We start from the raw sequence: 25,142 nt of genomic DNA on the forward strand, positions 1-25,142 counted from the left end.
GCTGGATCATGATTTTTTTTTTAATGTACCATTGTATTTTTTTTTTTAATTTTTTTGACATTTATTTTTTGAGAGACATAGAGAGACAGAGCACAAGTTCAGGAGGGGCAGAGAGAGAAGGAGACACAGAATCTGAAGCAGGCTCCAGGCTCCAAGCTGTCAGCACAGAGCCTGATGCGGGACTCGAACTCACAAACCATGAAATCATGACCTGAGCTGAAGTCGGACGCTTAACCGACTGAGCCACCCAGGAGCCCCAGCCATTGTATATTTTTAATATTTTCCCATTTGTGTTTATGAGAGATTGGCCTGTGTTTTTCTTTCTTTTCAGGTTTTCATATCAAGATTATGTTGATGTTACAAAATGAGTGGGGATGTGGTCCCCATCCTTCTCTGTATGTTTAGGGTCTTATTTTTATAAAATGAACCATGTTAATAACATAGCATTTTGTGCATTTCCAGTTTCAGTTTTGTTATGTTAGCTGTCAATTATGCAGAGAATAAATTTCAGAGCAGTGCTACCTGTGTGTGCTTACCCTAGAATCTCTTATTCATCCACATAGCTCCGTCAGTGGTATATTTACATTGTTTTTCCATGTAACACACTGTTTTTATGAAAGAAGCAATTTACTTTTGGAGATAACCTTCTTTCTCTGAGACCCCTTGCTCTTTTAGCAAATAAAAAGCAGCTCTTTTGTGCTGTTATTTTAGAATCTAGAAGATACTTTAACTGACATGTTAGAAACATTTGCACCTTAATCTACCTGTCCAAGAATCTTATTCTTCTTGTTAGCCAAAAACCTGTATGTTTTCCAGTATTTGTTGCAAATGCATTTTAATTTGACCTTTTGTTTTCTGTGTTATTTTAGACATTTTGACATGACAGGAAGAACAAGTGTTAATAGAATATAATGTAGATTTCACTATTAATAGGAATGCCTTAATGGATGCTTGTGAACATTTATCGTTAAGTTCAGAGTAATTATATAAAGTTTTGCTGCAGTATAACATTAATTTAAAGAGGACTAAAAAACATGGAGGCTTTCTTGTTCCAGACACATAGTTTTGTTTGTGTGTTTTGTTTTTTAAAGTTTATTCATTTATTTTGAGAGAGAGAAAGCACACACAAGTGGGGGAGAGACAGAGAGGGAGAGAAAGAAAATCCCAAGCAGGCTCGGCACTGACAGTGTGGAGCTGATTGTGGGGCTTGAACTCACAAACTGCGAGATCGTGACCCGAGCCGAAGTTGGACACTTAACCAACTGAGCCACCCAGGTGCCCCTCACTTAGTTTCTAAATACCTTAATAATTCTAATTGTTTCATACTACCATTCCATAATTCTTTTATCTAAAATGAATGTGTTTTAGGCTTTAGAATTCTTAGAACTTAAGAAAGATAATTTTATGCATATACTAAGTATTTCATAATTTGGTGTAATACCCTTTAATGAAATACTATTTCTGCAGCAAAATATACGACTATTCACACTAAGTAAATCAATAGTACAAATAGTCTCTAGTCTATTCAGTTCAGATTTTGCCTCACATCAGTTTGCACCATATTTACAGTGGATGGGGGGACTTCATTATTCATATCTTTTTTGTTTTTTGTATTTTGATACTGTGGCTAAATCTTGGTTAATGAGGAACAGCATGAGGTTTATCGTTTATACCAAGTGTTGGAGACAGCTTATCTCAGTGTTCCCCTTCTTTTGTAAATGAAACTCCCAGATATTGGTGGGGCTTGCCCAGAATAAAGACTACAAATGCCAGTCTCCCTTACAGTTAACTGTGTGGCCAGGTGACTAATTTCTGGCCAGTGAGATCAAGCAGAAATGATTTGTGAAACTCCAGGAAGGGCTCTTAAAGTAGAGAGGGTTGCATACCTTAAACTTATTTGTAATGACTGGGAATCCTCTGTACCATGGGTGCAGCTGCCCCCTAAAATACTGGAAGCATGCTGGTTGTTAGATAATTTTGGAGCAACGTTGTCAGTCCTGGATTGCCTGTCTCTGTATACTTCTATCATCATGGAAATTAAGGTCTATTTTTAACCGATGTTTTGGGTTTTCTGTCAGAGGCCAGACCTAAACCTAACAGAATTACATACATAAATGCATATTGCCATTTCAGTCCTCCATTTTAGTTTGGCCTTCTCAGATCTGATTTACTTTGTCATCGTTTTCTTCCACGAAACTGGTGAACAGCTTAGACTAGAAGTGAAAATGAGTTAAAGCCCTGCCGTTGTCTTGTTGTTCACCTGCACTTGCACGAATCTTTTCAATTCATTATTTCTTTTCAGGAAGCTTATTAAATTATCTGTCTTGTAAAGATGTTTTAGGTAAAACGTAGAGAATAATTTTTACACATACCTACCTGGGTCATGTAAACTAAAAAACACACTCTAATATCCCGACAGTGAACAGCTGTGAGAGCACTACTCTCCACCTCTCTCGGGTTGCTCAGTCTTCCCTCAGGGCCTACCTCTCAAACCCCACATAGACCTTCCCCACTTGACAGAGACCCAGCGAGGATGCCAGTGTCAGTCAGTATGCTGGCTATTAGTAAAGCTTAATTTCTCATTTTCTAACATTAGAAACACATGTAAATACAAGTTCTGATTTTTCCCATATTCCAGTGGTTCATTTTATATTCATCCTGGGGTGCATAGAAGCCTGCTCTCAAGATCGATATTCTAGAGAATGCATTGGAAGGGGTCAGGCTATCAGGCGAGGATAATACGACTCTTAGAACAACTCAGGCCAATACGATAATGCCCTGAATTGGATCAGGGGAATTAAGAAAAGCAGATGCATTTGAAATGCTGAGGAGGTAGAATGTGTAGGGCTTGAGTGATTAATTGCACATGAAAAGTTAAGGAGAGGCATCAAGAATAACGGAAGTTTCTGGTGTGGGTTCCTGAGCCTGAGTGGATGAGGATGCCATTCATTGAGAAGGGGAATATAGGAGGAAGAACATCATGATTTTGAGTTTGAGTTGTTTGTGAATATCCAAGTAGATAGATCTGAGCAGTAGCACTTGGAAACAGATGGGCTCTGTTTACATCAGCTTGTTAATATCAAAGATTTGTAATATCTTCCACAGTCTTTTGAGTCTAGTATTTTGCATCTATTTGATGCCTGCCTTCCTTACAGGGTCATTTTAATAAATACTGCAAAATATTAGAACACGGTGGGCATTCATCCACAAATTTTAGCTTCCTTTCCTTGAAAAATAAGTAGGAGTATGTATTAGTTTTTATGAAGAAATATAACTGAGTATCCCTATTTGTTTAGGAGTGGGTTCTTCCCGTAGGAAGTCTACATAACCTCTGCCCTTATGGGACTTATTCTGGGAACTCTGGAATTATCCTTCATAGTGACCTATGACTCAGCTAGGAAGATAATTTTTGTAAATATGCTAGAGGTAGAGCCCAGTTAGTTGTCTCTCTGATCAAAACATTCCATCAATTTCTGTTGCCATCCCAGATATGTTGTGTCCTTGTAAACCAAAACTTTTGGTGTATGATACATTAGGAATAGTGTAGGTTGGGATTTCATAGACCTGTATTTGAATTTTAGCTTAGCCATTTATTAGTTGTGTGACCTTGGACATGCTACATAATTTTGGGGGCTCATTTACATGGTCTATTACAAAAATCTAAACAAAGAAAATTCCTATCTACTTTCCAGTGTTAATTGTATCTAACATAAAGCCTTGGACATTTTCAGCCCTTTAATAAGTGTTTGTTTCACTTCTGTGTCACCAGCTTATCAGCTACTCTGACACTTCTGTATAGCAGGACATTTTTTTCCAGGAAGTTAGACTTCCCTGTCAACACACCTTTATAGAGGCTGTGGTCAAATGCCTGTGGGTTTGGAAAGTATCTGTCATTGTGTAAGTCTCTGAAGTCAGATGCAAAATTTTGTATGTTTACTGATTTTAAAGGGTCCAAGGCTCCTTGTGCAGTCATTAAAGAAAAACTGAAGTCTCTAGAGGCTAGTAGTATGTGGCACAACCTAGGACCGCTGACTCATTGCTAGTCTTCTTTCTGCCATAAGTTACCAGGGGCTTTGATTATGTTTAAAAAATACTTTGAAAGTAGGAAGTGAGAAAAAAATTAACATACAATTTATTTTACCAATAAGTTTTCTATTGCCTTAGAAAGTATTTTTTGCCTCTTCTCACAGTTAACTCATTTATTCAACAAATATTAAGTATCTACTATGTGTTGTGTACTATATAAAATAATGGAGATGTAACAAACAGGAAACAAAGAAAAATTCCCTGCCCCCACGAATCTTCTATTCTACCCAGGGGAGTCCTAAATAATGTGAAGGAATGAGCCATGTGTTTCCCTTCTAGTAGTAGAAGGACTGGTAAGATAACTTAGGACCTTACATTTCATTGTAAGACTGTTATTGTTATTCAGAGTAACATGGAAATTCTTCTCAGGAGTAGATACATTTTGAGGGTAGAGCTTACAGATTTGCCAGGAGATCATATGTGGGCTATGAAAGAGGAGGCAAAAATGACTCGTATGGCCTGAGCAACTCAAAGAATGGGTTTGCTGTTTACTAAGATAAAGGAAAAACTGAGAGAGAGGCAGGTTGAGGTAGGTGAAATTAGGAGTTTAATTTTGGACGGTTTGGAATTGGGACAGTTAAATTTGGAATGCAACCAGCTGAAGCTGTCAGAGGCAGCTGAATGGGAGTCTGGCCTTCAGGAGAGAGATGAAATCTGGAGGTATAAAGTTGGGTGGCATCTCTTATCGAAGTATACTGAGTGAGGTTATGAAGGAATGAACGTAGACAGAAAAAAAGAGGTTCAAGTTGAACCCTGAGGTCCACCACACTTAGAACAAAGGGGATCGAAAGGGAGCGCCATAGAGATTTGAGGAAAGCCAAGTGATTATGGTGTCCTGGAAATCAAACACAGTATTTTAAGAAAAAGGGAGTGATCATCTGGGTCATCTATAATGAAGGTTGAGAATTGACGATTTGACTTAACAGTGTGAAGATAATCCAGGATCTTAACAAAAGCCTGATTAAGAGGGGAGGAGGAGAGGACCAAATTTAGACACACTGAGCTGGAGAAATGGAAGCAGGATTGAGACTTTTTGTTTTGTCTTTTAAGATAGTTGAAATAACGTGTATATTCAGTAAAGAGGAACAAAATTGACGCATTGGTTGGGGGGCCAGGGCTTTGTGGAGCAATATATGGAGTCGGCTAGAGGGAACGGAATCTGCTGCCTGAGTTGGAAACATTGGTCTTACTAGTTTTCATTTATAGCAGGTTGGCAAGCCACAGCTCTGGAGCCAAATTCAGCTTACCGACTGTTTTTTTAAAAGAAAGTTTTGTTGGAATGCAGCTGTGCCCATTTATTTAGATGTTGTCTATGGCTGCTTTCAAGCTGTAGCCGTAGGATTGCATGGTTGCTGCAGAGAAGCCTAAGATATTTGCTGTCTGGCTGTTTGCAGAAGGGGTTTGTCAACCCTAGACTTATAGTAACTGAAAGAGGAGATGAAATATGAGTGGGAGAAGGGAAGTAGAAGGCAAATCTAAGGAACTGAATATTTTGTAAAGGTATTCAGATGCCTTTTCTGGTTTAGGTCAGACCGGATAGGAAATCAGAACTTTGAATTTAGAGCAAAATGGGTTATACCCTAGGTGCTTTTTCCTAAGGTGGGTTCTTAGAAGGACTCTGCTCTCCAAAGGTATAAGCTAACTATATAGCCTGCTATTGCTGTGTTAGAAATTGTCACGATCTTATTGGCTTAAAACAACAAACATTTATTATCTCACAGTTTCTGTGGGTCAGGAATCAGAAGCAGCTTAGCTGTGTGGTTCTGACTCAGTCTCTCATGAAGCTACAATCAAGGTGTCAGCCAGAACTCCTGTCATCTGAGACTGGGCTAGGTCTAGAAGGCTGGCTTCCTGTCTCACTCATGTGGTTGTTAGCAGGAGGCTTCGGTTCCTTGCCACATGGACTTCTGTCCACAGGACTACTCACAACATGGTTCCCCCCAAAGGGAGTGATGAGAGAGAGTATCCAGGACAGAAACCTTAGTCTTTTATTACCTAATCCTAGACGTGACATGCCGTCACTTCCACTGTATTGTAATGGTCAAACAGGTCAGCCCTGGTACATCACAGGAAGACACTACAGAAGGGTGTGAATACCAGGAGGTGGAGATTGTTGGGAGACATCTTGGAGGCTAACTACACAGACTCACTTGAATGTCTACAAAATTGTGTGTTATGTTGTGTACTTCCAGCTTTGCCGGGCGGTGACCAATGTTTTTGTAACTGTCCACGGCAGCAATTAGTGACAGTTTGATTATATTAAAGCCCCACCACAAAAACACTGTTTAAATATATTTTTCTTTTTTCCCGAGCTTTTTCTTTTCTGATCACAAAAGTAACATGGCAGAACACTGGAATTCAGATAAGTAAAAAGCCCTGGAAATTACACATTTCTCATGTGCCGCCCCTGTTTAGAGTTCTCTTTCTGAAATTTCATTTTGCAGTCTGATGTTTTTCCTGTTTCTACTAATACATAATCTGTTTCAAGAGTTCATACACGAGGGACGCCTGGGTGGCTCAGTCGGTTAAGTGTCTGACTTCAGCTCAGTTCATGACCTTGCAGTTTGTGAGTTCGAGCCCCGTGTCAGGCTTTGTGCTGACAGCTCAGAGCCTGGAGCCTGCTTCAGATTCTGTGTCTCCCCCTCTCTCTGCCCTGCCCATGCTCATGCTCTGTCTCTCTCTGTCCCTCAATAATAAATAAATGTTAAATAAATAAATAAAATAAAAGTTCATACATGAATATTATTTGTAAGCTGCTTTCACAGATTTTGTGAACATATTCCAGGACCATACAGTACTCAGCATCATTTTTATGATTGTTTTATAATCCCATTTTGTGGCTATCCATAATTTAATTCTTCACTTAATTATTATGGATGTTACAGTAAATATCCTTGTCATTAATTTCTCTGTGCACAACCATGATTATTATGATAGCCTTTTTTTCAAATATCAGTTCTTACTAATGATTCACATACAAATTCAAGAAAAGTAATAACTGCAGGTATAAAGTGTATTCTATTTGTATTTGTTTTTAAATAGGGCCATGGTGAGGCTTCTGTGTTGAGGATCTGTAGAACCTTATTAGGTTCTCAAAAAGGACTGGGATATTCACGTCCTTGGTTAATTTGCAAAAATAGGTCAGTGACCATAAACTTATCTTACATAAACCTCTTGGGTTGGATATATGAACATAACACATCTACTGCCCCCCAAACTCCTAAATCTTATAATATATATATAAGGTAAGAAACAAAAAATGTTTGCAGAAATTTGCCACTTGCTGTAGTGATCTTAGTAAGTGACCTTATTATCAGAAGATTGAATTGCTTTAGGTCAGATGTTATGTAACATTGACATGATTGTATTAATCTATTAAGAAAATTGCATGAAGTGTCTGCTAAATTTAGAATTACTTCTGACTATTCCATTTTATTTTTTTTCGGAGGCTTTTTTTGAACATTAGTCTTGGGGAAACTAACTTAGCTTCAGAGACCAGGGTTTAATTTGTCCATAATGCATAACACATTGCAAGTTACAAGTAATACAATATGGCATTATCAGATGTGGGAGCAGCGCGACTCTGTTGCCTGTGCCGACTCTCCTTTAGCAGTTCTTCCATAGCCGTTCTGTCCATAGCAGTTCTTTACTGGAGTTCCTGTTCTTCTTGGGGGAATGTCTCAGGATTTTACCACTACCAATTACTTTGTTCTCCAAAGTCATTTTCTAGAGTTTAGTTTCTTTTTTGAAAGTGTATATACCAGTTATTTGCTGTTAGATACTGGGATTACAGACCTGGCGGGGGGTGGGGGGGTGGGTAGCTCTTTGCTGTTGAAAAGCCCCTGATAGTTAGTGTGGTGAGATGCATTGATAGACCTTTTGTCCAGAATGCTCTGGAACCACCAAGGAAGTAGCCACTCAGGCCCAGAGAGCAGTTGGAAGGCTGGAAATGCTGCACAGAAGAGGTTCTGTGTAAACAGCTTTCTTTACCCTTATGCACACATTTCACATCACCCTGTTAGGCCACAATGTTTTCATTGAAAATGTTTTGATCAAGTTGTATGGATCAAGAACTTTTCTCACCACTGATTTAATATGGTATCAAGCATGCATTAAATTGGTCATCTCAGAAATAGCTGAAAAGTACATTTATAGAGTAAGAAGCAATTTAAATTTAATTATCTCAATCTCTACCACCTTCTTTCCTGATCTGTTTGATTCTTTTTCCTGGGAGCTTATAGACAGTTTTGTTTGTTTGTTTGTTTGTTTAAGAGAGAGAAAGCATGGAGGACAGGACAGAGAGAGAGAGAGAGAGAGAGAGAGAGAGAGAGAGAGAGAATCTTAAGCAGGCTCCACAGTCAGCTCAGAGCCCAGTGCGGGGCTTAGTCCCATGACCCTGGGATCATGACCTGAGCCAAAATCACAAAATCAAGAGTTGGACATTCAGTTGACTGAGCCACCCAGGCACCTCCATTCACTTTTTACCAGAAAAAAATCATTAGAACCTGCCAGTGAGCCAGAATTTGCCTTTGTCTTTTCCTCAGTATTTTGTTTTAAATTCGAAACATTTTCTCCCATCTTTCTTTCTTTCTTTCTTTCTTTCTTTCTTTCTTTCTTTCTTTCTTTCTTTCTTTCTTTCTTTCTCTTTTTCCTTTCCTTTCCTTTCCTTTCCTTTCCTTTCCTTTCCTTTCCTTTCCTTTCCTTTCCTTTCCTTTCCTTTCCTTTTTTCTTTTCTTTTTTCTTTTCTTTCTGATTATAAGTACTCTCTATACCCAACATGAGACTCGACCTTACAACCCTGAGATCTAGAGTCACATGCTCTACCCACTGAGCCAGCCAGGCGCCTCTCATTTTCTTTTTGAAAGGGGAAAAATATTTTTTAAAATTATAAACTCAATCCATTAGACATATCTCAAAGGATGTAATACTTTTCTTCATTTATCAGTGAAAGAAGTTAGAAATTAGCTTAAAAAAAAAAAAAGCTCAGCAAATGGCAGACAAATCTCCTTGGAAGTCACAGTCCCATGTAAAGTGCATCCCAGAAAAGAGGAGGGGCAGATCACGTAGCTCCTGCTTTTATGGGTTTCATCAAATACTGGACCTACTCAAGGGGAGGCAGAAGAGTCACCTCTCAAAAAGGAGTGTGTTACCTGATGAGGCCATTACTACACACCTCCTAAGAGCACCAGTGGGGTGGTGGGGGCTGGGGTTGGGGACGTGTTTTCTAAACTAGATCTAGGAAGTGTAATGTGGAATCAGTTTTGTCCTGTTCCCCTTAAGGGCTGTCCACTGGTTAATGACACTTTTTTTTAAAGACTAAATAAAACAAAGCAAGCACACACCCTAAAAATGGAAAATAAAAAATACCACCAAGATGTCCCCAATTACTCTCCAGAGTGGAACCGGGGAGAAGCTTCAGCATCCCGAATTGGTTGTTACAGAGTCATCACAAGCGGGCCTCTCTCTTAAACAACAGTGAAAACTTTTTTTTTTGGAAACAACAGAACAAAAACTAGTACTGATCACTTTTCTGACAATACAGAATCACTCAGAATTAACTAGTATCAGGGGAGGCAAGGGGGCCATACCTATGGGCCTTGTCTCACACCAGCGCATGTGGGTTAAGTGCAGGGCATTTGTCATTATTGGAAAGACAAATTTTAATTTTTCATCTTTAGTTTGATTTAAACATTGCTTTTAGTACGATGCTGACACCAGCTGCGCAGAAAGGGCTCTGGAGAGAGGTTCATAGCAGCATACACCTGTGGGTTTTCTGGTTCTGGCTGTGGGCCCTCCAGTATTGCTTCCTCAAGCACGTTCATTCCATAGGCATTGCTGTATGAGTTCGGAGCACTCCATATACTCGATAGCCTGCGAGCAGTCTCTGCGGTGATAGGCCTCTCTGATTCTTAAAGTTCCTCAGTAGTGGAGGGGTCATCTCTGAGATCAGTTTGGATCCCAGCAAGCAAGAAAGGAGTCTTTGCACAGTGGTGAATTATCTCAGGCACCCACTTTTCTTTCATGTTTTGAGTGAGGACAGAGAAAAGAGTGAGAAACAGACTAGAGATACATGTGTTTGTGGATAACTCAATGGTCATAATCTGTTATAATCCTCTTGCCCTGCTATATCAAAAAGTCCAAGAATATATGGCTCTCCACCAACCATAACTATGACTGCATAGTTGTCAAAAATAGTTGGTACATGTTCAGATGGAAGTGTGTCTGGTAGGGTATCAGGAGACACATTTTACCAGTGGCACCATCACCCACAACAGTGCACTTACTTGTCTGCCATGCTGAGACAGTTTTGCATCTATTTTGAATATTCAGATTCCACGTTGACTTCAGCTTCTCCACTGGGACCTTTCTATCCTTTCATTTTCTTAACTTTTATCTTTTGAAGGCAGAAAATACGTTTTTAAAAACTGATTTTATTTGAATACAGTTGGCACAATGTTACATTAGTTTCAGGTATAATATAGTGATTCAATAAGTCTATATATTATGCTGTGCTCACCACAAATATAGTTGCCATCTGTCACCATTATGGAATGAATAAATCATAGGAATAAAAGGCACATTGTGGGGAATGTAGTCGATGATTGTAATTGTTTATTTAACTGTCTTTTAAAGAACAGAAGTTTTTAACTTTGAGGTAGTCCAGTTTATCATTTTGTTCTTTGTGGATTTTGCTTTTGGCATTCTAGCTAAGAAATCATTACTTAACTCAAGGTCATATGCCTAATCCAAGGTCATATGCCTAACTCTGCTTTCTTCTAGAAGTTTTGCAATATGGATCTCAGTTCATTTTTTTGCATATGGATATCTTAATTGTTCCAATATCATTGTTGAAAAGACTATCCTAGGGCACCTGGATGGCTCAGTTAAGCATCCAACTCTTGATCTCCGCTCAGGTCTTGATCTCAGGGTTGTGAGTTCAAGCCCCACATTGGGCTCCAAGCTGGGCATGGAGCATACTTAAAAAAAAAACCAAAAGACAAAACCACAAAACTGTCATTTCTTTATTGCATTGCCTTTTACACCTTTGTCAACAGGTGTCAAAAACTGTAAACAACCCAGATGTCCACCAATAGATGAATGGATAAATGAATTGTAGTAACGCTGTATACTGGACTACTGTGCAGCAGTAAAAGGAAAAGAGCTACTGATACAGGCAACAACAGGGATGTATCTCAAAATTACATGGAGTGAAAGAAGCCTGATGGAGTTCATACTGCATAATTCTAGAAACTATAGAAAATGCTAATTAATTTATATAGAAAACAGCAATGTATTAAGGGGTGTGGCAATGCTAGGGGGGATTACGGTGGGTCATATTTAAATATGTGCAGTTTATTATATGTTATACCTCAATAAAGCTGTTACACATAAAATTCTAAAAATTTTATAGAATAACAGTAGTTAAACTTGATCACTAAAATTTTTCTTTTCCTACTTGTTAATCTTTTCTTCATACTATAATCCCTGTTTTATTGTTTTATTTAAAAAATGATAAGTAGATCTGGACATAGTATTCAGAACATGTGATCATTGTAAACTCGCTTCAGGTATATCTTTTGCTTCAAGTCCTGTGTCATGCCAGTTCCTACAGGGCCTATTACTCTTTCCTCGGTATCATTGTTCAACTACCTACGACCTACTTTGTTATTGTTTAATCCATACTGCCCCCTCACCCAAACTCTCCTAAATGTCCACACATACTTCATTAGTAAAAATTGGAAAATGCATAGGATTAAGATATATAAAGTTTGAGGGGAGAAGCATAAAAAAGGGATCAGGGGCACATGGTATAAGGAGACAATGTTATAGAATTTAGATTTCAACCTAAGAGCACTTACGGAGTCTTTGAAGAATTTTAGCTAAGCCATGTCAAACTAATTTCACTTTTTATTGTGATAGGTTATAGTTACATAAAAAGGCAGACATTATTAACAATAAGGGGTGTTGAGTCCCTTTGGTATTTTAGTTAATACATAATTTTTGGGGTGGCAGGGTCAAAACTCTTATTCCAAGATCTTAAATTTATTCCCAAGCTTTATACATTATAATTGCATCCTTTCAACTGAAATAGAACTAGTAATTCAAAGTTCAGAACTACCTGAACTTTCCTGTTTCTGCTTCTTGGGTTTATGTGAATGACAACTATATTTAGGCTTAAGAATTTAGTCTACTGGAACTAAATACAGGCTTCATCTATTCATCCTTGCTGGTTTTCAGTAGGAAATCTTGTAAAATGGCCTGTAAGAGGTTTTACTATTTTATTTTTCTTCCTTTCAAACCTTTTGAGTCAAGGTTCACTAATTTGGAATTAGGTATGACTCTCTGTAAGGCACTATTGATTCTTGATGTCATCTCCTGATAGCAAAGGATGGCAAGAACCCAGAAAGGAAGAAATGTGATTTCTGAGCAGCAGCCAGTTATCTGGAAACAGGATCCTTTGTTGTTAAAGAGGGTTTACTGGAACAAGTTTCTGTGTCGTCATACAGCACCGGCCACTGCCTAACCCAGACCATGTTTTTCAACACCTGGCATAACATGAAATTTCTAGATCACGTGAGACCAGTCCTTCAGGAGGTTACTTGAACTCAGTCATCTAGTATGATGGATTGGTGACTGTGGAAGCCTGTAAGTGGGTACCAGTTACTAATAAACATGCTCAGCCCATCCCTTGAGTTGAACTCCGGGTTTTGGGATAGAGCAAAAGAATGAGGATATGGGATACTGGCTTCTAAAGTCGTTTGTGAGTACACATGCCTGCTCTAACTGCACTGGCACAGATACGTAGATTCTGCGGGATCACGCCGTCCTGGGTCAGTTCCTAGTTTTAACTCTACCACAACTTTCTGTGGAATTTCTTGCAAGTGACTTAACTCTTCTCTAGCCCTTATTTCCTTTTATGAAAAATGAGAGAATTAAGAATATTTTAAGACTTCCTTCTGTGGTTCTTCAGTTGCATTATGTTTATTTGATTTAAAAAACATCTTGCAGTGAAACTTGTAGGTAAAAATGAAAATAATTTGTTAAAATCCTATCACGTGTAAAATTGGAAGAAAGAGGCTAGTATACTGAAGGGGATATTTTACTGGATGCGATCCCTGGGTAAATCTCACTTTCTGTGGGGCCTGGACCTTCCGAATGTTATCTCTTTGAGCATCAAATTGTTATCTGTGCTGAAGCCTGTAACCTTAAGTGATAATGAGCTGCAACACCTTTGCTTCTAACCCCTATTTTGCATTTAGGTGCACATGTTTAATGTTTTAATTTTAAATGTATGGTTGGCTTTTGGTGATACAGTTTGAAGAGATTGAAAGCTTACCTGTGTGTGGGTCTACTTCCCAGCCTATGATTCCCAACCGTTCCTGATGAGCCATGACTATCCCCAATGAGCCCCTGATACCCACTGTCATTCACCGTCCACCCACTCCCGCTTAGAGTAATTTGACATACACTCTGTTCCATGTTCTGCCTGTTAGACGTATTGGAAATGACCAAGGAGTCTTGTCCCTTTCCTTGGCCACATAGGCAATTGCTGTATGTGGGACTTGTTTTATTTATTTAATTTAATTTCTTAACTTTAGAGAGAGAGTATGAGCTCAAGAGAGGGGCAGAGGGAGAAAGAGAATCTTAAGAAGGCTCCATGCTCAGCACGGAGCCTGATGTGGGGCTTGACCCCATAACACTGGGATCGTGACCTGCACCAGATCAAGAGTTGGATGCTCAACCAACTGAGCCACCCAGGTGTCCCAGGGACTTGTTTTAAATTACTGTTGTCTGGTCTTTTCTGCCTCCATCGATCCATCGAGAACCCCAGTGGTCTTTATTCCAAATACAATGATGATTTGCCCTGTGGTATCATCCCTGACTCACCTCCTCCCCTTCTCAACTGCCTCTCTTTCCCCCTCACTTCCCCACACAAAGTCTGGGGATGTCTTTGCCCACTTCTTGGCTAGTGTTATAAAATTGGCAACAACAGGTGCACAAAACTTAGTGCCTGGTACAAAGTAGTATGTTCAGTAAATGTTAGCTGTTTTTAGTCTTAGGCCACTGTCTATTGAATGAGTCATGAGGTGCCTGCCTGGCTCAGTCAGTTAAGCGTCCGACTTTGGCTTGGCTCATGATCTCGCGGTTCGTGAGTTCGAGCCTCACGTTGGGCTCTGTGCTGACAGCTCAGAGCCTGGAGCCAGCTTTGGATTCTGTGTCTCCCTCTCTCTCTGCCCTTCCCCACTCGCATTCTGTCTCAAAAATAAATAAACATTAAAAAAATTTTTAAATAAAGTTTATTTTAAAAAATAATAAAATAAATGAATCATGAAATTGCTGATTTCTAAGTAAAAGAAGAAATCTAATGTTGGCAGTTTTATATAGTTCAACTTTATGATAATATGGAGTGATGATTCTTAACCAAGATACAAATTAGAATGATCAGGTCAGCCTTTTACAATATACACTGTCCGCATCCTAGCTCGTTCAGTGAGGATCTTCATGCATGGGTCCTGGGTAAGTGCATTTTTCAAAAGTTCCCCAGATGACTCTAGCACATACACCTACTAAAACACCTGTGAGAGAATCTTCCCTTCAGGTTGTTTTTCTTTTAATGTACAAGTTCTTTTATACAGACCAGTATGTTTTTCATATAGTCAATTATATAGTCATGAACTGAAACTTTATTTTCATGACTCAACAAATTAGTCATTTTTAACTGTAAGATATGCTCAAATCTCAAATTAAGATTTATCAGTACTCAATCTTTGGAAGGAAAATCTAGGTGCTAAAGGATGTTTTCATGATTTTCAAGGAATTTCCAAGTCTTTTTTTCTTTCTTTTCTTTTTTTTTTTTTTTAAATTATGGTTCTTTATTTTTGAGAGGCAGAGAGAGACAGAGCATGAGTTGGGGAGGGGCAGAGAGAGACGGAGACACAGAATTCGAAGCAGGCTCCAGGCTCTGAGCTGTCAGCCCAGAGCCCGACACGGGGCTCGAACCCACAAACCATGAGATCATGACCTGAGCCGAAGTCAGATGCTTAACCACCTGAGCCACCCAGGCGCCCCAACTAAGTAGAATTTAAATAAAAATAAAAATAAATAAACATAAGCTTAGTCTATTTTCTATATTCGTTGTTAGAGTTTTTTTTTTTTTTAATTTTTTTTTTAATGTTTATTTAATCTTGAGAGAGAGAGACAGAGCATGAGCAAGGGAGGGGCAGAGAGAGAGGGAGACACAGAATCTGAAACAGGCTCCAGGCTCTGAGCTGTCAGCACAGAGCCCGATGTGGGGCTCGAACTCACAAACTGTGAGATCATGACCCAAGCCGAAATTGGACACTCAACCTACTGAGCCATTCAGGTGCCCCATGTTGTTAGAGTTTTTAATTAAAAACCGTGATATTTCCTGTCATTTTGCTGTGCCATACGTCTACAGTAAACCACACAGAGTACGTACCAAATGCTTAATGTGAATGGATGGATGTGTGATGCCGCACACAAGAGCAAGTCAGAATTTCAAAGGTTACTAGTTCGTGTTTTCTTTCTTTCTCTGTTTTGAATGGCTCCCTGTTGCTATTTAAAAAGAACTGGCAGCTGGCCCTCCACTCTGCCTTGCAGTTACCCACTGCCTTCTTGCCACCTGCCCTGGCCCTGCTGTTCTCTGGCTGTGTCCTGTCCAGGGTCACTACCGCCTTCCACCCAGGCCTCACCGCTGTGGCCTCTGGCAGAGCCAGCTCCTGGTGGACCCGTATGGAGATGGGGCTCCCGGATCCCATCCTGGGAGTCACAGGAGCCTTTAAGAGAAACACCAACAGCAAACAGATCATTCTGGGAGTTGGTGCCTACTGAGATGATAATGGAAAGCCTTCTGTGCTCCCTAGTGTCTGGAAGGCAGAGGCCCAGATTGCTGCAAAGTATTTGACAAAGAATACCTTCCCATTGCGAGACTTGCTGAATTTTGTGAGGCATCTGCAGAACTAGCCCTGGGTGAGAACAAGAAAACATTGAAAAGTAACTGGTATGTCACCATGCAGACCATTTCTGAAACTGGGGCCTTGAAGATTGGAGCCAGTTTTCTGCAAAGATTTTTTTTTAAGTTCTGCTGAGCTGCCTTTCTGCCCAAACGCTTCTGAGGAAATCACACGCCCATCTTCAGGGACGCTGGCCTGCGGCTACATGGTTAATCAATACTCTAACCCCAAGACGTGCAGCTTTGACTTCACAGGCGCTAAAGAGGACGTTTCGAAAATGCCACAGCAAAGCGTCCTTCTCCTGCATACCCGTGCCCACAGCCCCACGGGAGAGGACCCTTGCCCCAAGCATTGGAAGGATAGAGCAACAGTGGTGAAGAAAAACAATCTCTTTGCATTCCTCGACATGGCCTATTTACCAAGGCTTTGCCAGGGATGATGGCAACAAGGATGCCTGGGCTGTATGCCACTTCACTGAACAGGGCATTCATGTTTGTCTCTGCTAATCCTATGCCAAGAACATGGCTTATTTGGTGAGTGTGTGGGAGCGTTCACTGTAGTCGGGAAAGATGCTGATGAAGCCTACAGGGTGGGGTCACGGTTGAAGATACACGGTGCATTCCAACCTTCCAATCAGTGGAGCACGGATTGCCTCGACCATCCTGACCATCCTGACCAGCCCTGACCTGCAGAAACCATGGTTGCAGGAAGTAAAAGGCATGGCCAACCACGTCATTAGCGTGCAGACTCAGCTGGTCTCCCTCCTCAAGAAGAAGGGCTCCTGCCACAACTGGTAGCACATCACTGACCAGATGGGCATGTTTGGTTTCACAGGACTAAAGCTCGAGCAGGTGGAGAGGCTGACCAAGGAGTTCTCCATCTCCCGGACAAATGATCACCTCAGGCAACGTGGACTACCTTGTCCATGCCACTTACTAGGTCACCAAGTAATTTCCCTGGTTAGAGGGAACAAAGACCACCTTCCTGTCTACAGCCTCTGTGGTTGTGAGATTCACACAGAGGAAGAAGGAGGGTGGATGGTGGTGAGCAAGTCATTTCTTTCAACCACAGTACTTAACACTCAACCACTGAATGTGTTTTCAGAAAAGAACATGTAGTGAAATGGGGCAGAGGCATCTGTGGCTGGTGTCTGAAACTTTGTGGCTCAAAACCAAACTCCTGCTCATCCTTTAATTCCAGTGTTCCAAAAGAGTGTACATGTGCAAGATAGAGCCCCCAAAAAACCTGTCAATCACGCCAGTGCAATAGATCAGGAGCTTTAACAGAAGCACCTTTTGGTGTTGGGGACACCTCTGTAGCTCTAGAATGCGAAGAGCACCTACAAGAGGCATTGTGGGAAGACCTAGTTCTAACATGAGCAGTCAGCCCTGTGTTTGTCCTCTGGTGATGGGGCAAGCTTATCAACAGACCTCGTTCCAGAAACCGTGTTTCATGAAAACCAGCAAGTCTGCTGCCACTGCAGTGAGGAAAATAAAAGATGTTGTTTCCTGTCTTATTTAAGAAAAATAAGGGGCGCCTGGGTGGCTCAGTCCGTTAAGCGTCCGACTTCGACTCAGGTCGTGATCTCATGGGTCGTGGGTTCGAGCCCAGCATTGGGCTCTGTGCTGACAGCTCGGAGCCAGGAGCCTGCTTCTGATTCTGTGTGTCCCTCCCTCTCTGCCCCTCCCCTGCTCATGCTGTCTCTCTCTGTCTCTCAAAAATAAATAAATGTAAAAAAAAAAAGAAAGAAAGAAAAAGAAAAAAGCCCTTTCTTTTTAATACTTTCAGACATTTTAATGTTGCTCTCTTCTCCCTTATTATTGCTGTTCTTTTCCTGAGGCACAGAGATCTATAACTAGCCTAGATTTTCATCCTATTCTGCTGCTTGATGGACTGTCAGCCCCATCCTATAGGATTGACTTATTTGAAGAAGTGTATAATTTACTTCTCATCCCATTCCCTCACTTTCCTTATCAAAGAATAACATGGAAGAGGTAACTGCACTGGATTTCAGCATCCTCTTTAGTGATTGATTGTCTCCTGACGGGATGTTGCCTCTGCCCAGTTGGACCCCTTACTTCATTCAGTGCAGTTGTGCAGTGTCTCATCTCACGTCACGAGTGGGCAATGCAGGGCAGAGTCAGGAAAGAGGGTATCTGGGCTCTGGTTTTAACCTTTTGTGTGCCGCCAGCTGGGCTCAGGCTTCACCCTTTGGAAAGATAACCACTATCTGCTCCAATCATGTAGACTTATTGAACCCTGGTTTCTCTCTTAAAATAAAGTTACTGCAGACCCCCCCTCCAAATAAAAATAAATGAAAAGAATTGGCTACCGTATTTCCACAAAATAGAAATTCAGCAAGTGGTCTATTATAGAGCTGTTGTGGAGATTAGTTGGTACAAAGGGAATTTCTCTTTATTGCTGTAGAGTTCATCTTTAGCTTTAAGTTACTGATTTATAAAAATAGTTTCAGTACTTAATTTGCAGAGCATGACGGATCAATATGTCCCTTTATAAATTCTTAGTTTTAGCTAAGCTGTCCCAGTGCTATAAAGAAAACATTAGAAAAAAAAATCATATCAACACTTTTCTATAGCAGTGAAGACCATTGGCTGACCTCTTTTTTTCTTTCTGTGTGATTACTTGGTCACTTATATCAGGAAACCTATTTATTCTTAAAATTGATACTGAAAATTGATAATTGGTACTGAATACTTAAAATTGATTGTATTCTTTAAAACTGAGGTTTATCTTAACTAGACTCTTTAGTTGAGATTTTCGAAGTTCCTGAATTTGAAATTTTTGGGATTCCAAATAAGTCAACTGAAGATTTTAACTCGTTTGTACTGAAAGCCAATAGACTGACTCCTCTGTGTCCCCAACTTCCTGTGACATGACAGAGGAAAATAAAATTTATAAACAGAAATTTGTAAACTCACAAGCACTGAGAGTAGGAGCAAAGGAGAGTAGGCCATGAGCAAAGCAGAGGCTTTCCACGTTTTAGAAGGCAGGAAACAGATGGCACTGATGGGTGGGCCAGGGTGGAGGAAGCCCCAGTCTAGCATACCCATGAGGAGAGGCTGCGAGAGGAATCTATGCTTTCAGGAGGAACCGAGCAGAAGAGATGATAGGACATGATATTATGATTGTACGCATTAAGAGCCAACTAGACATCCTACCCATACACCCTACCCATACAAATGCTGCAACAACATTGGTTCCCATGCTAATTTTGGAAATCTGCTTTCGAAAAAAGTTTCTTTTTAAAATCTCAGCCTGAGGAGGATTAGGAGTCGCAGTGAAAGTGTTAGTGACACATGGTAAACTCTCCTTGTTTTGATATTTGAAGAAGAATCCAACCTGTCAACCTGTTCCTTGCCCACGAACGTTGAAGGAAACACACCCATTAAAATGACAGTGAACATGGAGTCTTTGACTTCTCCAGATCTGTAATGGGAAGTAGATCTCTCCACCACTGGAGGAAACCTGCTGTGGTGGACTGGGGAAGCTAGAGGAAAGAAAGCCTAGTCAGTGGTGACTTGGAATTATAATGAATTAACAATTATGAATTAACAATTCACAAAATAACCAAATACATAGAAAAAAATTCACCCTCCTCATGTAATCACAGATGGAATTAGAAATAACAATGAGATCTTTTTCCTAATATGTAATTAGCAGATTTTTTTAAAGAATACCAATTGCCTAATAGGAATGTTGTGAACAATTATACAGAACTTTTGAAAAGCAGTTGGACATTATGCCTGATAAACCTTAAACAATCCATTCATTCAATTTCTGTTTCTTATGGAAACAGCATGAAAAGCATTTTAAACATAGAAATAGATAGATGGTCATTAATTGTTATACTGAATAATTCTGAATGGCTGTCTTGTCTTACAGGACTCAGTAAGTGAACTGCTGTACATGCACAAAATGACATACTAAATAGCCATTAAGAATTACAGCCATGAGGTCAACAAAACAACACAGAAAAACAAGTATGACTTAAGTGGAAAGGGATGCAGAAGGCAAGCTTGTGTTATAACTTAACCTCCTCCCCCCATGTCTCTGTACTTGATGGCAAAGAAGTTGGGGATCCTGACTTATCTATGTGCCCATCCACTCCTATGTGTACATAGCATAGAGCCTGCTTGGGATTCTCTCTCTCCCTCTCTCTACCCCTAGCTGCTTGCACACATGCATGTACACACTCTCTCTCTCTCTCTCTCTCTGTCTCTCAAAATAAATATTTAAAAAATATGTTTTATGTGCTTATGACTGTTTACTGTTAAACTTTTTGTGAATATTTCTTCTAATGTCTTAAGTTTGATCTAAGCCTTACTTAGTTGAATAATTTTTAAGCTGGATAATTCAGACAGGATTAGTTCAATTATTTTTTCTGGTTGCATTTTTTTTAATTAGCAAAGCTTTCATAGACAATATGAAGTTCCTAAATATATCAAGAAGAAACTGAGAGTGTATATACACTAATTTATAACTCATACACGGTAGAACCTAAAGCAGGTATAACTTATCCAAATTATACTTTTTTTTTAGATCACTAAGCATCCAGACTCTGAGTATTATTTCTTCATGCAGTTTTGTACCTGGTAAATTGAGTAAAAACATTTAATTTATTTAATTTTCAATTAAGGAACATATTCACATGTTTCACAATTCAAATGGTTACTGTTATTTATCCTCCCAGAGTTAGCATAGGAATATAGAAGCAAAATGTATATTCTTTATAAGTATTAACAATTTAATGTTTTTCTAAAGTACATAATCTTATTTTAAAAGCACACTTAGGGGTTAAAATCGCCATCGATAGTAGTTTATAGGTTTTTTTTTACTCTTTTACGTTTCGGGTTTCACCCTGTTACTTATTTCTCGGCATTACTGAAATCAAGTCATAATGTGCTAACAAAACTACTGGGGCCAGAGTGAGAAAACCTCTTATATTTCAGCTATACAATCTTAGATTCAATTTTTAAATTATTTTGAACTATTAAAGTGGTTTTCATCATTTCCTTGCATGAACTCTTCTCACTACCTACCCTTACCCCACAAAAGGCTGTTGCTGCTGCTTTTCCTTACCCATGTCCATCCACTCTAGTCAGAGAGTTAAGTAATTTGGCTTGAACTTCCCCTCTCCTTCACCCCACACATCTAATAGGTCCCCATATTGGTTGAGTCTTTTCCCTTAGTGACTCTTGAATTCATCAACACCTCCCCAGTCCACACTCAAGTCACCATGGCCCTGTAGGCTTCTAGCTCTTCTCCCTTCTGAGTCATAGTCTCTCACTTAAAAACTCCTGGTGGTTCTCCACTGCTTTGAGGACAAAAATCATTACATTCCTGGTACATAAGGTTCTGTTTCTGGCCCTTTTTACTTCTTAACAACTTTATCTCCAACCATGGCTCCCAGGTTCACCTGGTCTACTATTGCTTTGTCTTTCAAGTCTTCGCTTAGCCATCACTTCCTCATTTGTTCTAGAAAATTTTTGTTTTAACTGTGGCAAGGGTTTTACCTTTGTGCTGTTGTTACTAATTTTGCCCTGATTGGGGGCTGAATATATGCTGCATTAAAGGTACTATCTTCTAAAAAGATGCATAGGGGCAGCTCAGGTGATGATATCGTGGTTCAGGCTGTCTGCTTTTAGCACAGCGCCTGCTTCGGATCCTCTGTCCCCATCTCTCTCTGCCTCTCCCTTGCTCAAGTTTGCACTTTCTCTCTGTTTCTCTGTCTCAAAAGTAAACATTTAAAAATAAATAAAAAGATGCTTATCGTATATACGCTGTTTTATTCATGTTAACATTAGCTTTACAAACAAGCTGACGCCCAAGGAGATAAAGTAATTCAAGCCTTTTGTGATTTTAGGTCTGTGTCAGATATCTGACAACGTGTCTGGCAAGTCATGTTAAATAACTTTTACTATTCAGACAAGGCAAAATGTTAAGCCATCTTTAAGCAGTTTCCAGCTACTGTAACCTTAAAATAGTATTACTTTCCTTAGTTCAGTCTTTATTATAATTTTGTGTTGTTATTCAGTGCAGCTTGAATAGTTGGAAAATATTATGTTGTTCCATCTCAAAAATAAAACAGTGTTGCAGTGACTTTCTAACTTTGAATGCTGCTCATATAGAGCTTAATTGTATTCTTCAAAATGAAGGAAGACTTTAGGGTGTCAGTTGCTATTAACGTTGTTTCACTTGGACTTCCTTCCACCTTCTCTTTTTAATAATGACTAATTAATAAAGTTTTGTTTATAAATATTAAAAACAATAGTTTTTTTGTCACTTAAAATTTGTCAAAGATTTATTGGGATTCCAAAAGCATGAAACAAAACTATGATAAATTAGACTTTGCCAAAATAAAAGCTTCTCTTCAAAAAACATGTAAAGAAAATGAAAAGATAAGCCACAGACTAGGAGAAAATATTTTCTGGTAAAAAAAAAATTTTGTTCCAGAAAATATAAAGAACTCTTACAACTCACACAAAAAAATTTTTTTTAAATGGGCAAAAGATTTGAACACCAAAGACCTATATAGATGGCAGATAACCACATGAAAGGATGCTTAACATGGTTAGTTATAGGAAAGTGCAAATTACAGCCACAATGAAATACTAATGCTGATGTCCTAGACTGCCTAGATGATGACAGTACCCTATGTAAAGCAACTGGAAATCACCTACTTGTTAGTGGAAATGCAGAAAGGTACACCACTTGGAAAACATATTTAAACAAACTTACCATGCAGTTTAGCAATCCCACTCTTAGGTATTTACCCAAAAGAAGTGCACAGTGAGGGGGGGGGGGGGATACACACACACACACACACACACACACACACACAGACTTGTATATGAATGTGTATAGCTTCTTCATCTTTAACATTTTTTAAATGAAATAACCCAAATAAATGTGAATAGGTAACCAAATTGTGCTATTTCCAGACAGTCGAATACCATCCAATGTTAAAAAAAAAAAGATATATGCACTTCTGGTACATGTAGCAATATGGATGTATCTCAGAAGCCATAGCTGAGTAAAAGAAACCAGGCACAAAAAGCTACGTACAATATGATCAATTTATATAACATTCTGGAAAAGGCAATAGGAACTGAAATTGGATCAATGGCTGCCAAGGGATGGGGTCATGGGGGGATATTGACCACAGGGGGGTCAGAAGAACCTTTTAGGGGTGATGGAAACGTTAGGGATCTTGACTGTGGTAGTGGTCACGTGACTACATTTATCAAAACTCATTGAAAAGATGATTTGATTGTATGTATACCAAACTGCCTTTAAAAAAAAGTTAAAGCCAGTTTTCAACATCAGAAATTACCTTCACAGGGACATCTGGGTGGCTCAGTGAGATAATAAGCGTCCAACTCTTGGTTTTGGCTCAGGCCATGATCTCATGGTTCCTGAGTTCAAGTCCTGTGTTGGGCTCTATGCTGACAGCTTGGGATCCTGTCTCTGCCCCTCCCCTGCTTGCACTCTCTCTGCTCTCGCTCTCTCTCTCTCTCTCTCTCTCAAAATAAATAAACTTAAAAAAAGTTACCTTCACAAATTTAAGGGTAAAGAAAACTCTAGAAGATAGATCATATGACTCCTAAATCAGGTCCTTAGTCTTTTGATTCAGTGGTGGTGTTTTTTTTATTGTGAATACATTTTCGTATATTAAAAGTTAATAGTCTTTTATTATCAAAATTTTGTTAACCAGTGTACAATCTTCTTGCACCAAAACAAGATCTATCTTCATTTATTTGATTCACCCTTTATAAAGTTACCTAAGTACATTATTAAATTGTCTTCATGTATATTTTACACAATTTGTGTTCATTTCATTCTCTGTTATGTACTCTTTGTGAGTGCTCTTGTAAATCAAGTCTTTTCTTCCACTCTCTGTATATATTGTTCTTGTTGTTAGATATTTGGTTTCCACTTTTTGGCTACTGTGAAGAAAACTGAACATTCTTGTACAAGTATTTTTGTGGACAGATGTTTTCATATCACGAGTAAAATGTAGGAGTAGAACTTTGGGTTATAGGGTATGTGTTATGTTTACCTTTTTGAGAAATTGCCATTTTTCAGAATGATTGTACCATTTTTATACTCCCACCAGCAAGGCATGAGAGTTCTGAAAGTTCAACATCCTTTCCTACATTCAATGTGGACTCTTTAATTTTAGCTATTGTAGTGGGCATAAAGTAGTGTATCCTTGTGACTTTAATTTGAATGTCCTTCTGATATTGAGCAACTTTTTATGAACTTTTTGGACAAAGAAATATCTTTTATGAAGTGTTTATGAAGCTCAAGTATTTTGCCCAGTTTTTATTGGGTTGTTTATATATATATATTTTTTAATGTTTATTTATTTTTGAGAGAGAGAGACAGAGCACAAGTAGGGGAGGGGCAGAGAGAGAGGGAGACACAGAATCTGAAGCAGGCTCCAGGCTCTGAGCTGTCAGCATAGAGCCCGATGCAGGGCTCGAACCCACGAACTGCGAGATCATGACCTGAGCCAAAGTCGGAGGCTTAACCAACTGAGCCACTCAGGTACCCCTGGGTTGCTTATATTTTTATTATTAATTTGTTAGAGTTATTTATATATTTTGGATGCAAGTCCTTTGACAATATTTTCTCCCAGCCTGTGGCTTACCTTTTAATTTTCTCATCAGTCCCTTTTCATGAGTAGAGGATTTTAGTTTTGATAGTCCAGTTTTTCAGTTTTTTCTTTTGTACTTCATATTTTTTGTGTCCTCTCTAAAAAATCTTTTTTTCCCTCAGAGTCTCAAAGATATTTTTCTGTTTTTTGAAGACTATATGTTAGTTTTACATTTGAGTCTATCATACATATCAAATTAATTTTTTGGCACAGGGTGAGAAATGAGTAGAGGTTCTTTTCCTCCTAAGGTTTATGCAATTTTTCCAGGACTATTTGTTGAAAAGATTGTCATTTCCCCCATTTAATTGCTTTGGCCCCTTCTTCCATTATACATTCTAACCGTTTATTTGAAAAGAAATTCATTCTTTATACAACATATTTGGTATAGAACCATTTACCCT

The 25,142-nt window shown here is 39.2% G+C and overlaps 1 protein-coding gene and 2 pseudogenes across 1 annotated transcript in view; 2 read left to right on the plus strand and 1 right to left on the minus strand.

Moving 5' to 3' along the window:
- Positions 1-25,142, plus strand: part of RALA (RAS like proto-oncogene A) — a 71,647-nt gene that overhangs the window by 22,229 nt on the left and 24,276 nt on the right. The gene's annotated exons all lie outside the window — the stretch shown is intronic.
- Positions 9,582-13,478, minus strand: LOC113602971 (cell division control protein 42 homolog; annotated as a pseudogene).
- LOC106974455 (aspartate aminotransferase, mitochondrial-like) lies at positions 14,526-23,597 on the plus strand (annotated as a pseudogene).

The sequence above is a fragment of the Acinonyx jubatus genome, chromosome A2 (assembly GCF_027475565.1).
Source record: "Acinonyx jubatus isolate Ajub_Pintada_27869175 chromosome A2, VMU_Ajub_asm_v1.0, whole genome shotgun sequence".
Classification (NCBI taxonomy): domain Eukaryota; kingdom Metazoa; phylum Chordata; class Mammalia; order Carnivora; family Felidae; genus Acinonyx; species Acinonyx jubatus.